Below are 20,927 nucleotides of genomic sequence, written 5' to 3'. Positions count from 1 at the left end.
TGGTGAGTGGATTCTTGCTCTAAGCTATTAAAGAAGCCACTCGGCATCACTGAGTCTCAGAGCTGTCATTTGTGAACAAAAGAGAAGAAGAGAGAAAGGCGGAAAGTAATAAAAACCTCATTTACCAAAGGTTTTCTATTCACTGATCACTGTATGTATCACATATAGTCTAACTTGATCTTAGCAACCCTATGAGATATTACCATTCTCATTTTATAGGAAAGAAACTGAAGCTCAGAGAAAAATTAAGAAAATCAACACGGTTATACGTACGCAAAGCAAATAGCAGAACAAGGATTTAAAGGCAGATGTCTAATTCCAAAGCTCATGCTCAGGACACAAAATTCGGGTTCTATCCCGAGCAAAGCATTTAATGTCTGAAGACTCAACTATTCCATTCTTATGGTGGAAGAAGCAGAAGGGATCACACAGGGTCATCGAAGGCAGGGACGTCCTTCAGTCCCCTGAAACATACGAGGTTTTTGGTAAATTTGATTATAGTGATGGTTTTGTGTTTGCAGAGTCATAACGTAAGAGCGTTTGTAGCCCAACATTTAATTTAGTCCTATAATTACCTATTTATAACACAGGAAACCTGCATGGTCTATAAATAGAGAATAATAAAATCTTATTGTAAAAATTCATAAATTTAAATTTAACTAAATACCTAAGTACCTACTAATATGCTTGTTTTGCATCAGTGATGAACTGTTCCGTTAAAACAATGCAAGTCTGATGCAACAGGTGGAGTCAGACCCACAGCGAGACTCTCGGGGAGGGACAGTAAGTCCACGGTGGGCCCAGCCCTCGTCTCTGCGCCCTGTCACCCCTTCCGTTTACCCACTGCTGTTCCCTGTCGCTTTTCCTCCTCCCACTGAGACCCCTGCTCAGGAGATCTAGCAGCAGGTATTTACAGTTCAGGATAAATTTTAAGTATGTATTTAAATTATTTATTCCGTTGGCTGTAGGAGGTGCGGGAGCAGAGGAGAGGAAAGGACAGAGGAGGGACAGTAAGGAGAAGGGAGAAGAAGTTGAGCTTAGTTTTCCATGCTGACCGTGACATTATGGTTAAAACCCCCAGGACCTGAGATGGAGAGAGAGAGAGACAGGTGAGGGGGTGGGAGGGAGAGGAAACTAAGCTTTTCTTTTTTCCCAATAGAAATTTGTGCAAAAATGTGGGTTTACAATGACGTGTATAATGGGACAAACACCAGCCTTCGAGTCCCAAGACCTGGGATTTTGCTCTTACTCTGCCACTCTCTGGCTTCTATTAATAACTTCCAGCAAACTGTTTTTCCTTGGGGGGCCTTTGTTTCTTCAACTACAAATTTAGGAGGTTGAAGGAATAACTTCTAAGGACCTTTACACTTTGATTTTCCATGATTCTAGGACTTGAGCACACCTGGAATTACAGCCTGTGGACTGATGACTATTCTGCCTATAATTCATAAATGAGCAGGTTTATACAACCAGAAGAATATTTTCAACCCAAGCTTCAGAAGCATACTTCTGCTTTTCTGGTACGTGGAATGAATCTTTGCATGCTGAGATTAAATCACTATTGATTTTTTCGCTAAAACTCCTACCTGTCAGGACATGTCATTTCTACCACAACCGAGGACACTTCCGTTTTGCCCACTCACCTCCCTTCTCCCCGACCTGGGCCGTGAAGGGAGGCGGAACTGTGCTCTCGTGTCACTGAGTCACCCGGCAGAAGGCGGCAGGGGGCCACGGGGCGGTCGAGCCCCCCACCCCGCCTGCTTGGCGGGAGACGCCGTGGGATCTCGCACACGCAGACCGTGCAGCCAGCGGGAGAGAGGGACGATGGTGACAAGGAGAAGACATCCACAGAGCTTCTTACTGTCCTTTTCAATAAACGCCCCACTATTATTTCATGTAATTACATTTTCTGAATCCAGAGCCTGTTACATGTAACAGAGGATTCTGTACACAACTTTGTCCCGTTCCTTTTGTGTCCCTTTGTCCCCCTGCTACCTACGATGAGACTATTACCTGTGTGTGGCCATTTGGTGGTGGCCATGTGGCTTCACCACTTGACATAAAAAGCCATATGTGCTTTTTTGGGTTTACTAGGCAGAGATAGACATCTCATCCCTTTAGCTGGGGGGGCTCACTGCCTCTCTTAATCACTCAGGTGCTGCACCAGAGTGACCTCGTCACGGTCCCCGTCCCCACAGGGCTGTAGTCTGGTGTTTACCTTCTCTACTCCTCAGTTTCTTCTTTTGTAAAATAGAGGTAATATAATTCATCTGAAGTGTCCATAACGGTATCTATCACGTAATAGATACCATCACACACTAATTATGGAAGATTCCCAATTGCCTTCCCCAATCGCACCATTTTGAGAATAATACGACAGTAAGCTGAATGGCACCAACAGTCCCCAGGCCTCTTTGCTGACCTGCAGCACATGCCAGTACCAGGCAAACCAGCTACGAAGAAATCAGCCTCCTCCAGGCATTGGCCTGAGAGATGTTTTCAGACTGTCACCGTCTTCATGAGGCAAAGTCATATGAGACTCTGCGTCTCTCACATCACAGCCACCCTGAATCCTTCCGAGACAGCATCTCTCTGGGCCCCTGGAGCCCCCAGACCTCCCTGCCCCTTTGCCTTGTTCTCCCCCCTGCGCTGGCTCACGGGTCCTGCCCAGCTGCCCACGTGCGGACTGCAGAGGGAGGGTGGGGCTTGGCTTCTCTCCCGACGCAGACAATTAGGGAGGCATTAACTTCTCCTAATGGGCACAGCAACATTCGGCAGATGGAAGCCCAGACCCGGGTCACTTTGCAGAGAGACCAAGCTGTGTTGGGGCTGCCAGTGTTCATCTGTGACCTCTAAATTGAAACTTAATTGGCCATTAATGGAATTCATCTAATTAGAAACACTTGTAATTAAGCATGAAGAAGAAAAACAGCCTGGATTTTGGACTTAGAGAAAGAAGCACTACATTTGCCATGGTCAATAAACCCATACTTAAGAGCATATTCAATTATCTCCTGTCTCCTATCATACAGTGCTTACCCTGCGTAAGAGAGCCCACTGTCTTACCATTAGCTGTGGGGGCAGCAATACCATAGTACCCCCTAAGAGGCAAAGCAGGAGCAACAAGGAAAACCTTTGGAAATATAATGGAATTGGTGCTATTAGTTAAAATAAAGCAACTTTCCCCACTCTGGAATCCCCAAAGTGAAGGGGTCCTGCAAAGTAAGAATGGAGGTTCATAAATTTAGTTTGCATTTCAAAAATATAAATATAAATTAGCATTTTGACCTGTAAGGCAAATGCAAATTTAAGGAAATAGAGTCTCAGAGAGGTTGAGTAACTTGTCCGATGCCACAGAGCAGTAAATGGCAGAGCCAAGTTTTGATAGTGATCCTGCCTTTCCTCTCTTATAGATAATTGGAAGGATAAAATGAGATCAGGTGTGTGAAAATACATTGTAAACTATAAATTATACAACCAGTAGGTCCAACTTTAAGCTTCTTGGGGTGAAACAATGGCATCACAAATCCATACAACACAATACAACTCCGGCTCCTGACACTATATAATGCACTAGCCCAGAGCCGGCAGCTACAGGGCAGTGTATGGGTAGGTAGTATAGGAGAAGGGTAAAGAGTACAGGCTTTGGAGCCAGAATATCTTAGCCAGATCCTGACTCTACCACTTACAAGCTATGTGACCCTCCTCAGTTTCCCCATCTGTAAAATGGGGAGAACAATAGTCCTATCCCCACAGGATTGGGTGAATATGCATGAAATGCTCTTTGAACAGGGTCTGGCACACAATGAACATTCATAACTGTTAGCTATTATTAATGATCTGTCAAGACTAACAAGAAGTCTAGTTTTTCCCCAGAGCTCCCTTTTCCTTGAGAGGTCTCCAAATCTCTCCGTGTGTCTAGTGGCATGTTTAACAAGACCATTCCTAGCTACTCTCCCAGACCAAACATGGGGCCAAAATGCCGGTACAATCCTTGGGGTTTTTAGGAGGCTACAGTAGCTGCCCCAGATGCCAAAACAGGCCACCTCTGCACTGCTGTTCCTACAAGCACAGCTGCCAAAACGTGGAGACCTCATGCTGCCCCTAGCTGGGAGCCCCTTTAACCCAGCCCTGCCCAGCCCCCACCCTCCCTGTGCCCTCCTACATCAGGGGAGGGAACACTGCCACCCTCCCTGCCACACTGTCCCACGCACAGCCTAGACCTGCCTGATGATGGCATGAGCTTAGATGTGTCCGAGGGTCTCTGTAAAACGTCCACCTGCCTCCCTCCCTTTCAGCCCACCACGTAATGAGAGTCATCTCGGGCTCCCCGACAGCCTAGAGTCCGGGTCTCTCCTGATTCTGGCCCGGAGGGAGGAGGAAAGCCAGCCCACCTCCTTCTGCCCAGGGTCACCCCTTCCGGGGCTGGCTTCACGGGTGTGTGATCAGCACTGTCTCATACGGTCCCGTGCTCGGAAGGACCCCAGCTCGGGGCTTACTGCTCTGTAGCTGCCATCTTGAAATTCTTAATGACTTTATATTTGAATCTGTGTTTTGTAAGTGAAGTCCCACAGGGCAGTGGAGCACGTGCCGGAGGTTTGAAGCCTCAGCTCACGTGAGGTCCTGGCTCCTGCCACCTCCGCTCCTCCCTGGAGTAGCTGCTTGGCCTCCCTGTCCTCTGCCTGGAGTGACTGCATTGTTCAGGCAGGAGGCCATTCCGCATCACCCTTTGCCCCCAGGGGGGTCCTGGGCCTGGGCACGAAGAGATTTGGGTGGGGGTCTGGGCCGGAGCAGGGTGGCAGCCATCTGTCCACACCCGGGGGGCAGCACCAAAGAGCATTTGGCAGGTGACGGCTGGAGAGGGGGGAGTGGGGCTCTCGCCAGGTCCCTGCGCAGTGGTCACCATCCCCTGGCGTCCGCCTGCCCCCCCAGAGTTCAGGGCCGTGGGCCGTGGCAAGGAGAGGTTGAGTCCCCACCCCTGGCCCGAGCCTGCATGTTCACTTTGCACCAGGTCTGAGGGTCGTGCAGGGACCCTGGCACTGTCTCAGGGTGACTGGCCTCGGAAACACCGACCGCTGTTGGGGAAAAGTCCATTTCCCCCACACCAGGACGGCCAGACCCCGTGACTGCAACGGGGCTGGGTCCTCGCAGCCCGTCCGTGACGACCTTGTAACAGATGCCAAGCAAACAGGAGATCATGATCACACCGTGAGGTTTTATATGGGATTAATTCCTAAAAGCGTTCCTTTAGGATTCTATTGTTCTAGGGTTCCATTGTGATGATAATAATAATAATAATGGTGAGTAGACTTAAGAATCATAGACTGTCTGCTTTTGCGATACAACTAGAAAGAACGAGGAAGGTTTTGATGAAAGGGAGGCATAGACTGCTGTCAATTTAATATTAATAAGCTACATGGAGCCTTAGAAACACTTGGAGTAGGGCCATAGTTTTCTAAACAGAAAATAAATATAATCAAAGCCGACCTTTAGGTAATTTCTTTGGTCATGACGTCTGGGAGCCAGGCTGAGTGCCACATCATATTCCGGAAAAAAAAACACGACTCGAGGCAATTTCTCATCTCATTTGATTATCCCGTGTGTTCAGGTGCCTGATGTGTTTATTCACGTAGGACATCTCCGTCTAAAATTGTCACCGTACAGTCCGCCAGCCCTCACGGGACGGGAGGGACAGAGAGCTTTCCGAGGAATTTTATGTTTTTCTAGAAGAACTGTCACTCACACCAGACCATCCTATGTCACTTGTTCCCACGCACTCCAAGAACTAAATATTATTACTGATTATCCAAAGGCAAAAAATTCCTCGTGATGTTTTGAACGGTCTTTAATGTCACTGTCGCAATGCCTACATGTTATTCCTGTTAAGTAATTACACTGCAGTGTCTGATGAAGCGGCCACAGGTACCGCCTGACGTTTCTGTAGCTTTTGGCCACGCTTCCATTCTCTGAGGACCAGCCGAGCGACTCGGGCAGAAAGGAATTGGCTAAAGGAGTGGGGACGCTGCAAATAGGAACAAAAGGAACACTGACTAAAATAAACCTACATGGTTCCTCCTCCTTGTAGACCCCCATTCCAAAAAGGAAGTTCTCAAATTCCCCCCACAAAGCAAAGTCTTAATAGTCTTCAGGGGGTTTTGGTGATGTTTCACCTGTGGGTCAAACAGCCCCTCAATGGCAGGAACTGCGTCTCATTCCTCTCTAGGCCCCAGCACGGCGTGGAAACAAATTAGACGCAGAATAAATGTCTGCGGATGGGAAAAAGGAGCACACTAGCCATCCCAGCACGGTCAATAATGTGGGCTTTTTGCCGCAAACAGGGAGCTCCTCCACTAGTTTTAAAGAATTCTTCTGAGATGTATTTTGAGCACAAAGGTAAATACGGTAAATAACGAGGGCCACAAGCATCATGAGGTCAAGCACGACGTGGAGTTTACATTTGCAATCGCACGGCCCGGCCTGCTGCCAGACACGCAGTGGGGGGTCAGCAATTATTTGTGAAATGAAAACGTCCCCCTTTCCGTAACTTCCCTGAACCAGGTCAGGTCCCCGGCCCCTCCAGCATCACTGGATTTTATTGTTTGTCCAGGATTGTGGATGCGGCCTAAGACCGTATCACAGGGCCCTTGTAAACCTCAGAGTAAAACCTACACTAGGGAACCTCCTTCGCCGGCTGTGTCAGGAACTGCACATGGCTCCCGTCATCGGGGGGCTTCCGTCATCGGGGGACCTTGTGGACCCCCCTTTCTCCCAGCCGGACGACAGCAAGAACGTGCTGAGACCCTGCCCTGGCCGGAGACCAGAGAACCCAGCAATCTCCTTCAGCCACGCACTTCCCTGCCCTCTATTCTTCCTCGGGCCTGAATAACAAGGTCAGAGGAGGTTAAGCAAAATAACGATGTGCTGTTTAAACCAGGAAAGAGAACCCCCAGCTCCCGGTCTCTGCAAAGCCCGAGTCAGCAGAGACTACAGGGCTCGACATGGTCGGCTTGGCCAAGCTGCTACGAGGTTCCAGAAACTCCCCTGGTTTGAACCTGCGGGGGGCAACTGCCCGGTAGGATTCAGCTCTGGCCTGTCAGAGAGAAAACACAGACCTGCCCCGTAAATTCTGGGCTGTGTTATTCTGATTACCTACAGGCTGTGACCGGAGGACGGATGGCATCAATCTTATCTGGTCTGTTTACAAGCGATTCCAAAATAGAAACAGAGAAAGGGCAAGGTCCAGTTAGGCTGGAATCCTCCCAGCTGCGCCAGGCCCCAGACTAATTGTCGTGGATACAATCCTCTCCCTCCAACGCTGACGATGTCTCTCCCCCACCCCCACGACCCCCACGATGCTGGGGAGAGGAAAACAGCTTCCACCCAGAGACAGCCTAGCCATAAACCCTCCAAAAAGGGAGCTCTATCAAGATTCTTGAAAACTCAACAAGACATTAGCTTCAGAAAATACAAGCATTTTCCTCGGCACACACGCATCGTTGTGGCCTAAGGAGCAATAAACTGGGGGGAAAGACCAGTCCCTGGTGCCATTGCTGGACGGATCTTAGGGGAGAATGCACACAAGACAGGAAAGCTCAATTCTAAATGTTTGAATGTAACATTTTTCCTTTAAGGAGCATGTGTGTTCATTGCAGCCTCACAGAACAGGCAAGAGGCATGACTGCTCATTTTTTTTTTTTTTTTTTTGAGACAGAGTCTCATTTTGTTGCCCTGGCTAGAGTGAGTGCCGTGGCGTCAGCCTTGCTCACAGCAACCTCAAACTCCTGGGCTCAAGCGATCCTCCTGCCTCAGCCTCCCGAGTAGCTGGGACTACAGGCATGCGCCACCATGCCCGGCTAATTTTTTCTATATATATTTTTAGTTGCCCATATAATTTATTTCTATTTTTAGTAGAGACGGGGTCTTGCTCAGGCTGGTCTCGAACTCCTGACCTCGAGCGATCCACCCGCCTCGGCCTCCCAGAGGGCTAGGATTACAGGCGTGAGCCACCGCGCCCGGCCGACCACTCATTTTTTTATGCGAAGAGGATTCAGCATAAAAAGCATGTAAAGATAGACGTAAACTCAGGGCAGAGTTCATGCATGACCTTCTGACAACGCTAATGTTACGTGTACCATATCAGCAGTGCTCTGGTATTCGGGTGCTCGGTGGTCCTCAGAGCCTGGCCCCCACACCAGCATCAATGTCACCCAGGAGCTCGTTAGAAATGCAAATTTCTGGGCCTCATCCCCAGACCTAGTGAATTAGAAAGTCTGGGGGGGACACCTGGCGATGTACTCTCACAGGCCCTCCGGGTGACTTCGACGTGTGCTAATAAAGTATTTTAAAAACACCGATGCCTGTCCCCACCCCCGGGGCCATTTTGATTTCATCGCTGTGGGGTCTGACCTTGGCATCAGGAATTCTAGAAGATCTCCGGGTGATTCTCGCGTGCGGCCAAGTGTGCGAACCCCTGGGCTGGGAGCGAAGAGCCGATTCCCTCACAGGTCTCTGACAGCTCCTTGTGTCTGGCCTTGGCAGCCACTGCAGTTTTGAAGAGCAAATTTTCAAGGAGTTATTCGCCTGTTAAAAAGTCCATACAAAAATCTAGATGGAGACACTGCTACAGGTGAGAGCCCTGTGCCCACACGCTAAACATATTCTCATTTACTGAGTCACCAGGGGACCCTGTGCTCCAACCCAGCAGATATCGTACCACGGATTTGCTCCTCTTTTTTAAAAATAAAAATATCTTTATTGAACCGAGTAACTATCCGCAAATAGTATTAGTTTTTAACCATTTAGTTTTAAAAGTGATACTTTGGAGCAAGGTTTCTAAGTCTACGTTATGATTCGGTAACTTTCTCACGAATATCTAACTCCTCTCTTAACTCATTCTATATCATTGTTTTACGATCCAAACTTTACTTGAAATGTAACTTCAGCTTCCAGGTAGATCAGCCACAAGATGACTTTGGGTTGCTTATTTCTAAGCCTACCTCTGCGATTTGTTTGAGGTGGAGATAGTCCAGTCTATGCTTTACATTCCTTGAGCTCAAGAAAGGGATACTACTTTGCCTTTCCAACAAGATGGAAAAATCTAGAAAAGCGAGGGAGGGCCTGGCAAGCCCAGAGGAGTACGGCAGGTATGAGCATCCAGGCAACAGAGGGTCATGGATGGGCAGGTAGTTTAGACCTAGATGTCTCTGATACTGCTCTGCTGAAGCTACACTCGGCTCACACCAGGACGAGAGGGATCAAAGAGAACCACGTTGCAGAGCCCGGCTGACCACCAGGCGGAGGACTGATGTGATAAATATTCAGTACTGATTTGTTCAGTGGATACATATTCAAAGGTATTCATGGTTTTATGAATAATAACATATTATTTCCTGCCAATGACCACAGTGTGTCCGCCACAGCCTGCCTCACTCTCTGTTGGAAACTAACCCATTACGGCAGCTGGAGGGTGAAGTGCGAGTTTAGGTGCACGTCAGGTAAAAAAAACACCAAGTGACAAGCTGGAAACCTGGATTTTGGTCCCAGCTCTGCTTCTAAGTAACAGTGTAGCTGTGGGCAGATCATTTTATACCTCTGCATCTCAGTGCCTCTCCTAGAAAACGAGGCAAACAGGACGGGAATGCCAGATGGTCTCTAAAGTCGCTCCCTACTCTCCAAATCTGTGGCTCCCCACAATAGGTCTATTCCGGAAAACACAAATCAAGAACTGATTTCCGCACGTGGATTATATAGGATACCTGAGTTCCAAGGTATTTTCAAGGTCTCCACAGTCAATGGGAAGTAGATCTTTACCTTCTAGGTTGTCTGGGGGACCACAGGACAGTCCTCTGAGAACACTAATTGTCAGTCTTAGAGCAATGAGTCAATGAACTAAGTTTAACTGGAAGTTTGCAGGTTTCCCTGAGGAAAGCACTGAATTCTGCCGTCACAGACAGGGAAGCAGAAACCAGGGGAGCTGGAGTCGGATGTTCGGTCTCAGCCTTGGTCCTTGTGCCCTGGGGTTGGTGGCGGTGGCAGTGGGGGTGGGGTGGTCAAGCAGAGACAAGTATCTCAGACACACGGAGACTGTGGCATAAACACTCCCTTAAATCCCTGCCTTCCTCACACCCCCCAAAGGGACGTCTCCGTCACCCCAGCCGGCTACGTGCTGCCCTGCATTCCTGGCCCGGGTGGGTTGACCGAGGCGAGCACCATCTGGACTCTGAGCGCCCATGACGGCCACAACCAGCAGCCGAATCTGGTTACAAACCCCGGCCTCTCTCCGCCTGCTGTCTCGGGCTTGAGATCACACACTTAGGAAGCATCTGCGGGGACAGGAGTCACCTCTCCCCGGGGAACTAAGGGAGGACAAGTCCGCAGGGACGTGGCCACAGGCACACGGGCTGCCGGCAGGGTGAGGTTCTGGCCAAGGAGCAGAAGCCCTGTTGTCTTCCCTTCCTGCCTGTGAGGAGCACGTGCACACACAGACACACAGACACAGACACACGCACACACATGCACACACACAGATACACACACACAGACACACGCACACACAGACACAGACACACACACGCATGCACACACACACGCATGCACACACACACGCACACAGAGACATGCACACACACGCGCACGCGCACACACGCACACGCACAAATGCACACACAGACACACACACACATGCACAGACACGCACACAGACACACGCACACACGCACACAGACATGCACAGAGATGCACACACACAGACACAGACACACGCACACAGACACGCACACACACGCACACACAGACACACACACACGCACACACACACATAGACAGACACACACACACACACAGACACACACGCACACACACACGCACACACAGACACGCGCACACAGACACACACACAGACAGACACACACACAGACACACACACGCACACACGCACACATGCACACACACAGACACAGACACAGACACACGCACACACACGTACACACACACACACGCACACAGAGACAGACACACACAGACACATGCACACACACGCACACATGCACACACAGACACACACACAGACACAGACACACACACAGACACATGCACACACACACACAGAGACACAGACAGACACACGCACACGCACACACGCACACACGCACCCAGAATGACTCTCTCGGGGGTACTGTTGGGTGTGACGCTTTGTCTGAAGCAGGCGAGCAGTTCCGGGACACCCTGGACTTTCACACGGGAAGCGCCCCGGCTCTACCACGTCCACAGGCCGCCCAGGCCCCGGGCAACACCGGCCGGAGGCTGCTCTGGAGGCCGCTGAGTCCTCAGACTGCGGCCACTGCGGGGACTCGCTGCGGGAAGATGCTGCTCTCGCCTCCGCGGCTCCGCTCCTGGGGCCCCGAGGGGCCGGGGAGCACCCGGAGGATGGAGCGGCCTCCGCCACCCTGCATGCCCGCCGCCCGCGTGCGTGTTCCTCCCGGCAGTCAGCCAGGGTCCCCCAGTGCCCCAGCTCTGACGGCAGAAACAGGATCCAGACAACCAGCGCCCTGAGCGTCCTGAGGGTCGCCCCGGCCCTGCCCGGCCCGGCCGTGCGCCCGCTGCATCTACCTGCGCTTTGGTGACACCATCCCCCCCCCCAGTGCCCTTCCTGCTCTGTCCCACCTTGTAAATTTTGCTGGAAATAGGAGGGTGGGTCAGAACACAACGCCCGGGTTCAAATTCCAGCTCAGCGCCCCCTGCCCGATGCTGCCTAGTATCTCTGCCCCTGCCGTTCCCTTTCTGTAAACATGAGGAGGGGATGATGTCACCTCATACGGCTATTTGAAGAGAATTAAATAAGCTAATGTATATAACAGATTTAAAGCAGTGCTTGGTCTATACCAAACACAGAAGGGCTGCCAGTCACTATTCCACAGAGACCTCCTTGACGCTTCTCTCAGCTTGTGTCACCACTCGCCCCAACAATTCCTCAGTACAAAGATCACATTGTCTTTCAATTATTAATTTAGATGCCTGTCTCCTGTCCTTGTCTTTGAGCTTCTTGGGGAACAAGATGGTGGCTTATTACTTTGTGTCACTTCCAATATAAAGAGTTTGGCATTAAGCAGGTATCTGAAAGTGTATTGAATCCAATTGGTTGGGAAACCTCCGCTAATAACATCTTTCATTCAATGAGTGGTAACTATGTGCTAGGTACGTTGCTGAGAATTTTACTTGTATTAGTAAGTATTTTCTTTACAATTAACCTCATATATTCTCCTCCTGGCTCACAAGATTGGCTCTCAGATGCATGAAGAAAAGTTGCTATATTAAACTAAAAGTTGAGGACGTAAAGCAAGGAAAAAGAAATAACTCACAAAGTAGAAATAAAGACATGTACAAGTCTTCGAGAGACAGAGAGATGTAGGAGAAAAACTGTCGTCTTGGAGTTTATTAACACAAACGAAGGTGGTGTGTGTGGTCCGTTGGGCCACTGGGGAGGCAGACACAAGTTCAGAAAAGAGTCATATGTAACTCACAGAGACAGGACAAAAACAGTGGGAAATTCCTCAGAATAATAGAAAAATAAGGAAGAGTAGATCAGCAGCAAACAGACCAAGGTGGATGCGTGCGGTGCTCCAGGTAAGCTTCGGTGTAAGTAGCAAAACATGGACCCAGCTGCACCCAGGACGGCCTGGGACCGGGGGGGGGGGGACAGGTGGCAGACCGGCCACAGCCCGGAGCGAGTGACGCAGGAGGAAAGCACTGAGGGCCCAGAGGAGGATGTTTTCCTCGGCGGGAAGGTGCTATTATCCAATATTCAGATAAACAGAGAGGCTAGTTCCATGGCGTAAGGAGCGATGTCATCTCGACAGATAACAGAGAGAGGGGACAGCTCGGCTCTCGGTGGTCTTCCTTCTCTCTGTGACGATGCACGTCTGCAGATTAGGAAGCAGAAAACAAGCGTCTCCAGGAGGGAACCGATGGCCAGACTAATCGAAACGATAGCAAGAAAGTCCTTAGCAATTTAAAAGAAGTTAAACCTCTGGTCCAGGTAAATTTTATAATGACAGTCATCGCGGGTCGCATTTCTTTGGCATATTATAGTTTCTAAAATATCTTTTCTTTCTATTATCTCGCATTTCTTTGGCACATTATAGTTTCTAAAATATCTTTTCTTTCTATTATCTCACTATATGAATCGACCTTCAAAATGACTTCTGGGTTTTAGAACGAAGAGTTGATATGGACCTGTAGGCAGAACCCTCTAGAAGTAAGTGTTTTGACGGACACAGAAAAATAGTCTTTATGTCATTTTAGCATCGAAGAAGAGAGAGTGAAACTATGTAGCATAGTTTTGGCTTTTTTAAAACCTAATTTTTAAAAATGTTTCCTAACTTCTATGATTAAAAAAAAAAAAAAAAAGCTTCATCTAAGTCACCTTAAAAAATGAAAACCCAGGCCAGGCGCGGTGGCTCAGGCCTGTAATCCTGGCACTCTGGGAGGCCGAGGCGGGAGGATCGTTTGAGCTCAGGAGTTCGAGACCAGCCTGAGCAAGAGCGAGACCCCGTCTCTACTAAAAATAGAAAGAAAATTAGATGGACAACTAAGAAATATATAGAAAAAATTAGCCGGGCATGGTGGCACATGCCTGTAGTCCCAGCTACTCAGGAGGCTGAGGCAGGAGGATCCCTTGAGCCCAGGAGTTTGAGGTTGCTGTGAGCGAGGCTGACACCACGGCACTCTAGCCCGGGCAGCAGAGTGAGACTCTGTCTAAAAAAAAAAAAAAAATGAAAACCCAGTTTATTGAAACAGTATGTTCTGGGCATGAGGAGAAGTGAATGTTAAATGTACAAGACAGGTGAGGGGAGGGGACGGGGCCCACCTGGGGGAGGCAGGAGTTTGACACCCCCCCCCCAGGCTCTTCCCTGGGGCCAGACATCTCCAGCGTCCTGAGCGGCTGCTCAGAGGCCTTAGCACAGAGACAGCGGTTTGGGAGCGCCATCCGGTGTCGGACTGAGAAACTACAAGCTTTCATAAGGCCCGAAGAATAGTTTTAACTGGAAGTGCCCAGCTGAAATTCCAGCTATAACCAACCTCATTTCAAGTCTACGGCTATTTCTCTACCCCCGTGCAACTGAATTCCAACATGGGTTTAACAGCTTTATATCAAATTATATTAAAAATTTTCTCAAAGCAAAATAGAATCACGGGACTGGATAATACCATCATCGTCGTTGTCATCAGGCTAAGAAGCAGTACGCATTCCTTAGCCCACACAGGTGCCCTGCAGATTCAGGTATTGCAGAGTGGAAGCCCTCCCACCCCCGTCTCTGTCCTTGATCCTTCTCTCTGCGGCTCTTCCGTCCCCTCGTGAACCCCCCGTCCTTGCACCCATGCTGCAGGGAACAGCAAGGCCTGACCCCAAGCCCTTGTTGCATCTCAGAAACTCTGCCACCTCCACTGAATCCCCAAGGCACTTCCCCTGGCCCCGCATTTTCTGAACTTGGAACCAGGAAAGGCTGAGCATGGTCCCAGGGCCGGGGAAGGGCAGTGGGTGACGGCCGAGGGTGCTGGTGCCGTAATGGGAGTGTGCCGATGTGGGGGGGGGCACAGAGAAGAACAGCAGACGTTTCCACCTCAGCACACTCTCTCGGTTGTATTTCCTGATCTGCCTAAAATGCTACACACTTTGCTCCCTTAGAAATTAATTTTCTTCCGATTACCATATAGACTAACCTCCATATTCTTTGTAAAAAAAAAAAATGCCTTTAATTCTACCTGCTAGATGATAATTCTGAACTTACTGTGTCGAAAGTAGATTTGGCTTCTTCTTTTCTCAGTTTTGATTACAAATGATGCCCACATCAGCTGGGAAGCCTCTTGCTGGTTCCGGAGCAGAGGGTGGGATGTGGAGGGAAATTCTTGGCTCACGTTTCTCAAACAGGGACTTCTTTGAAAAATAATCCAGGAGGTGCAGCTTCTTGTCTTTTCCATTCAGGTTGCTGTAACAAAATACCATAAACTGGGTAGCTTCTAAGCAACAGAAACTTATTTCTCACAGTTCTGGAGGCTGGAAGTCCAAGAGCAAGGTGCTGGCGGTTTGGGTGCCTGGTGACGCCTGTTTTTCCTGGTTCAGGGACAGCCGTCTTCCGCAGCGTCCTCACATGCTGGGAGGGGCGGGGGAGCTCTCTGGAACCTTCTTTCTAAGGACACTAATCCCATTCGTGAGAGCCCCACCGTCAGGACCTAACCCTCTTCCAAGACCTCACCTCCTGACACGGTCGCTAGATTTCAACACGTGGATCTTGGGAAGACACACACATTAGTCTATGGCCCCTCTGAACTGCCGCCCCAGGGCAGAAGATGAAGAGCATTAGCATGGGATGGAGGTGAAGGGAGAAACACAGCAGGAAAGAACCCAAAACATCCAAGTTCATCTGCAGGATGTGGGGAACACTCACGGGTGCTCCGCCCTCTTGCTTCCACCCTCTGGGAGCTTCCAAATTCAGCTTCTTATATCTCAAAGCCATTCCTAGGCTTCTCTCCTTAATGGAAGGACGACCGAATGAAGCTTTGAAGCCAAGGGAATCTTTAGTTTGCCAATTTCAGGGACTGCATCAGACGGTGGTGACAACAGAGTCTTTGCTCAGGGTCGTTGAGTTCAAGGATGGACTTGGCTCCCTTGAAGTGAGAAAGAAGGTCAGGATGTTGGGGGAGGCCTGTGGGTTTTGATGGGGAGCGGGCATGACCCTCCTGCGTGATGCTGTTGCCCCCACTCCTGGAAGATCTCTGCCAGGAGGCTCACAGCTGCTGCTGGTTGATAGACAACCTCCCCACTTCCTTTCCCTCCAGCAGGTGTTGCAGGAAGATTTGAGATGGTTTGGAAAATTTCCAAGACCCCAATTTTTAGGAAGGAAGGAAGGAAGGAGGGAGGGAAGGAAGGAAGGAAGGAAGGAAGGAAGGAAGGAAGGAAGGAAGGAAGGAAGGAAGGAAGGAAGGAAGGAAAGAAGGAAGGAAGGAAGGAGGGAGGGAGGGAGGGAGGGAAGGAAGGAAGGCAGGCTCTAAAACCCAGCTCCCATGCATAAGAGGATTTGTGAAAACTGCTGGACATATTACGGGCATGGGTTGGCTGAGTGAAAAAACAGGCCGAAACAGATGGGGTAGGAATAGTAAGGAAGGGAGGTCTCCAGTGGCCTGGATAGAGATAGCATTGCATTAAAAAGGCTTTTTTTTCTTCAAAACTAGACAGAAGCATTTCAAAATGATAGGTTGATAAGAAAACAAGTGATTTTTTTCACTATTTTTCCTATACTCTTCTGTATTTTCCAAATTTCTTGCAATAAGCAGATCTTGATTGCCTACTTGCCAGATAGTAAACATGATTGTGTAAAAGTAATCCTTTATATCAATATTTATTCAGTTTCTTTCTAAGTTATAATAATTTCACTTCTCTACCTTTGAAAGTAGATAGTGACAAAATTTAGCTGTTCTTTGATGATGGGGACCCTAGAATTCCTCGTGTTCACTGCTGTGAATGTAATTTTTCATGACACAATGCTTGCAAGAGATCGGAGTGTGAACCCTTCTGCCACCCATGCCACAACCAGAGTTATGTTTCCACTTTGAACTTCTAATTCTCCCAGGTTAAAGAATTTTTCTTTTATTTCTCAAGCAAAGACACATTATTGGAATGTTTTAACCAATGGGGTAGTGTGAGAAGAGACCAAAGTGTAGAAATCAGTCAGGAGTTCATTTTCCTGGTTTAGGCGTAAGGCGAGAAGAGGGTGACGTCACTGAGGGTTAAGGAGGGAGGGAAACACAGGACACGGTGACGGGTCGGTTAAGAGGGCTCAGGGACGGAGAAGCAGATCGAGGGAAAAGAGGAACCAATGATGATGATGAGTCCAAGGGTCTGAAAAAACTAAGGTACCAGCAGCAGAAATAAGTAAATCAAGTGGTGAAGGTGGTGCATTAAGAAACACATCAAATTCTTGGAAATTTGACAATAGATTAATAGGATATGTTTGGTAATTAAAATAATGTAACTCCCAGAAGTGAATATTTAATAGCAATTTTTAATTTAAAAAATTATACAAATTATGTATTTGTGACGGTTGAAAATAAAAATCTGGGTAACACTGACCTAAAAGAAAGGGCTACCCAGGACGTCTTTAAAAGTTGCCATTATGGGTTGCATTGTGGCCCCAGAACAATACGTGGAAGCCCTAATTAATCTCTGGCACCTGTGAGTGTGGCCTCATTTAGAAATCGGGTCTTTGCAGACGTGATCAAGGTGGATTCCTACTGAAGTACGGCGGACCCTAATCCAGTGGGCCTGCTGTCCTCAGAAGAGGAGAAGGGACACAGACAGAGGGACGACGGCCATGAGGAGATGGAGGCAGAGACTGGGATTATTCTGCCACCAGCCGAGCAAGGTCTGCAGCTTCCAGGAAGGATCCTCCTCTAGAGCCTCCCGTGGGAGCTGCCCTGCCAACATCTTGATTTCAGATTTCGGGCCTCCAGAACCGTGAGAGAACAAATTTCTGTGGTTTTAGGTCACTAGTTTGTGGCACTTGGTCATGGCAGCCATGGCAGATTAATGTCGTCCCTGTGCGGCACTCAGAGCAGGGGAAGAGCTAGATGTTTAGTTTTGTAGGTGGGGTGGCTATTACCGGACCGTGTCACTATGGAGACCCACGCATTGTGTAAACTTACCCATTAAACAGATGGAGAGATTAGGAGTGTGTTAGCCAAATAACTCTGTGTACCTTTTCCCTGATAAATTGCGGCCATTGCTGTTATCTGATCGCCGTGGGACTGAAGGCTGGAGCCTTATTCCCAGAAGTAGAGAGCCCGGCCCAGCCACGTTGCCGGGCACAAACCAGCCCCACTAGAGACACAGAGCACCTCACCGCGCTTCTCTTGTGAAGGCTGATGGGTCTCAGAAACTGACGAGCTCGCCGGTATCCACTTCAATATAAAATGGGAAGACAGAGAGCAGGAAACTCCATGCAAATCAAGAATGAGCCAGTTGAGGGAGCGTGAAAGGGAGAAATGAATCAACCTACAACGTCCGTGAGATGCTCATAACGAGCGTGGAGATACCCTCTGGGCTGCGGCTTTCCCAGCTCAAAGTATCAGTGAGACATTGGCATTATTTTAAAACACTCTCATCTCTTCACTTTGATAAGAGAAGCACTAAAGAGCACTTTAGTGTTTACTGAAAAGGAAAATTAAAACTTTGAGTTGCATAAGTTTTTAGGGGAGCTTATTTAACTTGCTGACATTTTTTTCCAATTAATACTTCCTTTGAGAAACGTTTATTGAGCACTTATTGTGAGCCAGGCAGTGTGCTACATGCTGAAGATACCGAGAAGAGTTAAAAAAAACACTAAGTCCCGCCACTCAAGGACTTTACATGTCAGTAGGAGAAATAGACAAATAGTTGGAGGGAACTGAGATTTTTAAAAATTGCAATGTAATAATGGTGGTTGTTGAAAGGTTTAATGATGATGATGATGCTAATGCGAAATGTATGATACGTTTCACATGTATGAATGAGGGAGCAGAGAGAAAACTATGCCTAACTCCCTCTGGAAAAATAAAGTTACCTGCTCACTGTCTTGGCACACTCCCCTGCCTACAATGGGAACAAAAGGCCAATGCAGGGAGAATGGGCTGGGAAGAGAAAATATACAAGTCTGTGCCCAGACCTAGGGCCTTGAGAATTTATGTTGTCTTTGGAGAAATGTGAACAGTGCAGGGAGGAGGTGTCGGAAAGGGTGGGAGGTGAGGCCGGGGGCGTGTCGTGAAAATCCTTGTGTGGGCATCATTCTGTGAGTCAGTTTTTTTCAAACTGTTGTGCATAAATAGATGGGAGGATTCTGAATTTTTCTACCAGAATGTATGTATGCATGTGCATTTTCTTCATTTCAAATATAATCTTTAAGGCCGGGCGCGGTGGCTCACGCCTGTAATCCTAGCACTCTGGGAGGCCGAGGCGGGTGGATTGCTCGAGGTCAGGAGTTTGAGACCAGCCTGAGCAAGAGCGAGACCCTGTCTCTACTAAAAATAGAAAGAAATTTTCTGGCCAACTAAAAATATATATATAGAAAAAATGAGCCGGGCATAGTGGCGCATGCCTGTAGTCCCAGCTACTGAGGAGGCTGAGGCAGTAGGATCGCTTAAGCCCAGGAGTTTGAGGTTGCTGTGAGCTAGGCTGACGCCACGGCACTCACTCTAGCCCGGACAACACAGCAAGACTCTGTCTCAAAAAAAAAAAAAAATATATATATATATATATATATATATATATATATAATCTTTAAAAGCTTAATGTTAGCATATTCTGACCATTTGGATAATCACCTTACAAGTTAGTGCTTCCTTATGAAGTACTTGTATTTGCATTTGTATTTATAATAACGTTTGTGCCAAGTAGTGCTTGTTTCATTATGACCTGTCACCTATGAAGGGTGGTGAGCATTCCATAATCTTAGCCGTCCATCTGCATAGTTGTGTCTGTGGCAGACTTCTGTTTCCCTGCGAGTGTGTTTCCCCTTCTTCCAAAGTAACGAAACCCCAGATATTTAGATGGGTACCTGGCTGTCCAGAAAAAAAAAAAAAAAAAAAAAACATTTCCCAGATTCCCTTGCAGCTCAGTGTGGCCACATGAATAAGTTCCAGTCAATAAATTTTTAACAAGTGTTTTGTAGCAGGTTCTGGGAACCTTCCTTAAAAGCAAGGTGATTGTCTATGTGTGGCCATAAGGTTGAGTTTTCCACTGTGTTATTCACATATCATGTCCTTACTGACTCCTGATTGAGTCTGTCAATCACTCGTATGAGGGAATTAACATTTTCCACTGTGATTCTGGATGTCTATTTTTTTCTTACAGTTACTTCAGTTTTCACTTTACATATTTCAAGTCCGTGTTTTGGGGAGCAATATCAAAATATTTTGGAGTAGCCATTATTTAACTGAGAAATGTCTCATGATTTCACTGTTTCTATTTGCATTTGTATTTATAAACATTTTGGTGTCAAGTAGTGATCTTTTGTTTTTTTAATTCAGTCTGACAACTTTTGACTTTTAATCAGAGCATTTCATCATTTATATACATGATTACTAATATAATTGGACCTAAATTTCCATCTTTATTTTGTACCCTCTGTTTTCCCTATCTTTTTCTATTTTCAGATTTGTTGTTTTTTACTATTTCAGTGTTTTTCCCCTACTGGTTTGTAACTCATACCCTCTATTTAATCCTGTTAGTATTTACTCTAGAAATAACAGCATCAATCTTAATCTATGGAATTATGTTAATGAATGTCTTTACTCCTCTCCTGGGCAATAAAAGAAACTCAGAACACTTAACAGTTCTACTTTTTGGAAAACTGTGTGCTTTGTTACTGTGCACTAAGCATTTTATTTTCCAGTTCCAAATTTTATACTTCCAATCTGCATTTAGACTACCTACATATTTACCAATGTTTTTTCCCTTCATTCCTTCTTGCATCTCAGTCCCAAATCTAGGAACACCTTTCTGCTTCAAGTACATCCTGTAGAATTTGAGAGTTTGGAGATAAACTTTATTTTTTTGTTTATTTGTCTGAAAATATCTTTATTTTGCTGTGAATAGAATTATAGGTTGATACCTGTCTTCTTTCAGGACATTGAAGGTATTCTACCCTAATTGTCAACCCTTTGAATATAAGTTTTCTTTTCAATCTGGCTGCCTTAAAAATTTTTTTTTAACTTCTTTTATGAAAAATTTAAAACATACTCAAAATTAGAAAGAATCATCTCATAAATACTCTTGCGCCCACATCCCAGCTTTAACAATCACCAACATTTTGCAACTTTTGTGTCATCCATCTCCATGTATGCAGGCACTTGTGCACTGGTTTTATTTTACTGTACTTTTTGGTGGAGTATTTTAGAGC

At 47.4% G+C, this 20,927-nt stretch overlaps 1 long non-coding RNA gene across 3 annotated transcripts in view; it reads right to left on the bottom strand.

Moving 5' to 3' along the window:
* The window catches only part of LOC123634917, a 36,683-nt gene that overhangs the window by 13,350 nt on the left and 2,406 nt on the right, over nt 1–20,927 (bottom strand). For 2 of the 3 annotated variants that reach the window (XR_006734008.1, XR_006734009.1), the window contains exon 2: nt 8,407–8,580. This is a non-coding gene — a long non-coding RNA (uncharacterized LOC123634917). The remainder of the gene's footprint in view (nt 1–8,406; nt 8,581–20,927) is intronic. The other variant, XR_006734010.1, reaches the window with a different exon arrangement.

Source organism: Lemur catta, chromosome 3 (genome assembly GCF_020740605.2).
Source record: "Lemur catta isolate mLemCat1 chromosome 3, mLemCat1.pri, whole genome shotgun sequence".
Taxonomy (NCBI): domain Eukaryota; kingdom Metazoa; phylum Chordata; class Mammalia; order Primates; family Lemuridae; genus Lemur; species Lemur catta.
Note: the sequence above shows the minus strand (reverse complement) of the source record. Positions and strands in the feature narration are given on the sequence as shown.